We start from the raw sequence: 4527 nt of genomic DNA, 5'->3' as shown, positions 1-4527 counted from the left end.
AGAATATATGTTGAGAAGTCTAAAAACTAATTTATCGACTGGGAAATAGATATGGTCGATAATAATTGGTTTTTAAAATGAAAAGAAAGTTTTACTCAGTAACCTATGTTAAATATGCAGAAAATAGAAGAGAAATATAAGATAAAAATAATAAAAAATCACCTCGCGCACCGCATCTATTTTCACAACTAATTTTTTTACACTCTTTATTATTGGATCCTTTCGTAAATCTTCGCTGATAAGAGGAGTATGATGTCGACAAGAAAAACTCAGGTTTATAAATTATTTCTTACATAACGCCACTCCTATTTCTGCACGATGAGGGTTACTTCTGAGTTACATAATCTGTCAGGGCAAACATTTTGTACATTTGGATTAGCCCTATTCATCCTCCAAAGGGAAGTGATTGGACATCCTAGGGCTTAAGTGATGAAAATGATAGGAAAGTGATGGCAATTTATTTCTTGTGTCCTTGAGGTTATCCAGTTGATATTAGCTCTCAGGAGGATATGAATTACAGACAGACTGCTACTAGATTGCAGAATACTTTTCCCGGACAAGCTGGCTATTTTAGAAAATGGATGCTCTTACATAATCCTGATGATATATTTTTTTCAAAACGTTACTACGTAAGTAGAGCCTTTCTTTTTTTATTATACACATTACCTTGAGTAATCTAGGAACCAATCTGTTTGTTTCATCTATCATTTAGGTGAGTCTACCTGTAATATATATATATATATATATATATATATATATATATATTATATATATATATATATATATATATATATATATATATATATATATATATATAATATATATATATATATATATATATATATATATATATATATATATATATATATATATATATATATATATATATATATATATATATATATATATTGAGTTCCTCAAACGCTGAAGTAGACAAGTAATGTACGAAAACAGTTAATTTTCCATTTCTCCAAAATACCTTCAGTTTTCAAAACTTACTTCAAAGTTACCAGTCATTGAATGATGGCGCTATGAAGATGCCATTGTGACACGGTATCTTTGATCAGTTTCGTTATTACTTCAGCAACTCTCAATTAATGACGCTTTAGGGAGAAAAGTGGTAACGCAGTTTTTTTCTTTTTTTTTTAAGCTTTGAATTATACTAGACTCAGTTATTCGCAGTTTTTTAGTTTCACAAGTTTCCATTTTTTAATCAAGTTAAAACGTTCACTTATCTATTCATTAATATATCTGAATCCAATAGGCGATATTTCCATTTTTCCTGAATGGTAAAAACATTACATTTGAAACCTAGCAAAACTGTTAATTATTTTAGTCTGATTCTTCTCGGAGAGAAGAGTCGTTTGAAAAAAAGAATGCCAGTTCAATTTCCCGTAATTTTACTCTCTCTCTCTCTCTCCTCTCATCTCTTCTCTCTCTCTCTCTCTCTCTCATCTCTCTCTCTCTCTCTCTCTCTCTCTCTCTTTGTATATAATTAGAATATTATCATGAGAATCCATTTTGGATCCTCTTTCTTTTTTATTTTCCTTAGCCAAACGTAAATTTTGAGGGATAGTTTTGGCCGGTAAAGACGGAAGCGAGCTGTAGAATAAACGATTCCCCTGTTTCGAACTAGTCGAGAATTTCCCTTCCGCATCAGGATTGGATTAGGGTTCCCTTAAGAGTATTTTGATACGGCAGTTTTCTCCCCTTTATATTGCTATAACGAATGAAGACTAAAACCTTTTTAATAGCTTCTCTCTGGGATTAGTTTCTGGATGTCAAATGAGCTATCATACCCCATCAGGGTGGGCTGATGATCGATGTCAAGACCTCCACGATAGGGTCACTCACACCCAAGGGACTCGCGCCTGTTTTTCTATTGTAATATGTCCCCAGTTTAATTTTGCGAGCAGTTATTAAAGTAAGAACTTCCTGCCAAACTGCTAAAAATCACACGTCTCATGGGAGGGGGTTTCTGGGGTATCCCTAACTTTCTACCTGACCTCTCCTTCCTTTTTACCTGACCCGATGCTTAGCATTGTTGTTGGCCCCTTTGAGTTCCCGACTCCTCCTCCTCGCCCTTGACCTGTCGAACTACCTGCGCTTGTATTGTTCTCTAAGCGCAACAGACTGCCCTAGCCTAGACGTATTAGGCTGATAGTGATAGCTTACTCAAAGCAGTTGATTCTGGTCTTTGACTCCAGCTCCGTCTCAGTACCTGTTACCTGGAAGAGGTCCACTGCCTGACGACTCTGCCTACGCTCTCCTTGAAACATTGTCTTGTCGCTCAAGAGGCAAGTAAGATCAAGAACTGCGTTGAGACTCTGCCAATGAGTTTGATTGACGGACCCTCTGGGTTAGCTCATGATTTTTGAAAAAAATTTTGTTAATAGAATTTTCTGCTGTAAAACAACGCTTCCATGCAAACCCAATGACTACATTTGTAGTTATGTTTTTAAAATATTCACCATAATTGGTAATATTAATTATCATTGAAATTATACATATATATATTTTTCTTCCTGTAATCTACAACATAAGCAATAAAAACAATTGAATGTTGCAATGAAAACCTTCTTTCTTTAACAAAGAAACTAAAATTTTCTTGTTTTATCACTGATACGAACACATCTTACTTGAACATGTGTAAAAGCAAATGAATTGAAACAAAAGGTGGAACTGCGGTGCTCAGCAGTTCTAATTTTGCCAGTCAGTGTGATATGTGGTAGTCAGCCCTCGTGTAAAGAGGAAGGGAGCACTTCCCTCTCGAGCAGTGTTAGTCTTGCTGTCGGAGTTGAAAGGTGTGCTTTGAAATTCGTCCAACAAAATTTGATAAGTGTGTACTATTAGTGATAGTGATCAATTAGTGACAATACTGACGATATGTAATGAAGAGTAATCAACTTAGTGGCGAGTTGCAGTAAATGGGAAAAAATTATAACCGCATTAATGTCAATGAGAAAAATTCAAAATAGTAGCTTTCGGAAGCAGTTCTACTGCCTTCCTCAACGAGAGAGAGAGAGAGAGAGAGAGAGAGAGAGATAGTGTGTGTGTGTGTGTGTGTGTTTATTGCAGTAATATCAAGGAATTTTTAAAAACAATATGAATGATAGCCACGAGCCGCCACTGAGAAGAGGTTGTATCAGTCACAATACTTAGCTGTCAGGGTTTGCCTAAAGTCTAGGTGGGTTTGATTTTTCATAACTACAAATGTAGTCATTGGGCACAAGGAAGTTAGCTACATACTAGTAACATTTCACAAGGAGCATACTGACTCAGTGGTTAGGGCAAATGTTCTCTCTCTCTCTCTCGCTCTCTCTCTCTCTCACTTCTTCTCCAACTCCTCTCTCTCTCTCTCTCTCTCTCTCTCTCTCCTCTCTCTCTCTCTTCCTCTTCTTCTTCTTCTTCTTCCTCCTACCCACTTCTTTCTCTTGCATTGTTTCTATAGAAACAATGCAGGTAGCATTGTTTCTATAGATACAATGCTACCTGCATCGTTGTTTCATACTTATAGGTCTAAAGTAGGCCTAAGCTAAGATTTTTGTCATATAAACAAAACAGTTTTAACCCTTTACAGTGGTGGGTAACATATGTGAATGTGCTCTGTCGTGCTATGTTACGAAAAACTGATACATGAGTTGAAAAAGAGAGACTTATTTATAATACAATAAGGTGTACTAAGTAAACCTTTGCTTTATCAACTATTTGACATATATACATAAAATCAAATTCCCTTTATAGGTAAGGATGAATAACAGAGAATTTTATGACTCTAAAATCATCTCTCACAAGTTCTTGAGAGATGCTGTTGAGGATATTGAAGAGATGGAGGGTGGCGTTGAAACTGATATAACAGTTCCACCAGATGGCGGCGATGGCAGCGATATGAAACAGCTTGATGATGATTCTCTGGAACATAGCAAGATTTACCACAAAAGATTACTGGTGAGGTTGATGTTATATATCATGACTTTGCTAAGGAAAATAAGCCTACTAACCAATATTAAGGTAAAAAGAAGAGCGATCCACCTAAATGGAAACATGACCATATTTTCTCACTGCCAGATCTTACTTGTGACAAATAAAAAGGTGCAAAGGAAGTTCTTTTAGAAAAATGCCCAGAGATTGTTGGTGCATCTGAATGGGAGATTTTTTTAAATATTTTCAGCAATATGTTGAAACAATTGTCATGTGAGACAAATCTGTATGCTAAAAGACACATAAACATGCCAGGATTTCAAATAACAGATGAAAAAATGTACAACTTTCTGGGACTTTTACTTCTGTCTGGTTATAACATTCGAACAAGAAAGAGAGACTATTGGAGTGGAGCACCTGAGCTATCTTCTGCTTTTTCAGAAACCATGAGGCGAAATCGTTTTCAGCAGATAAAACAAGTTCTGCACATGGCAAATAATCAATTAGTCTCTTGGGTCAGATAAAACGGTTAAAGTTACTCTTTTATACAAAGTTTTGAACAAATCTTTGCTCGTGTTTTCGTGTACTACATGAACATTTAAGCAT

Source organism: Macrobrachium nipponense, chromosome 38 (assembly GCF_015104395.2).
Source record: "Macrobrachium nipponense isolate FS-2020 chromosome 38, ASM1510439v2, whole genome shotgun sequence".
NCBI classification, from domain to species: domain Eukaryota; kingdom Metazoa; phylum Arthropoda; class Malacostraca; order Decapoda; family Palaemonidae; genus Macrobrachium; species Macrobrachium nipponense.
This window is presented reverse-complemented; position numbering follows the sequence as displayed.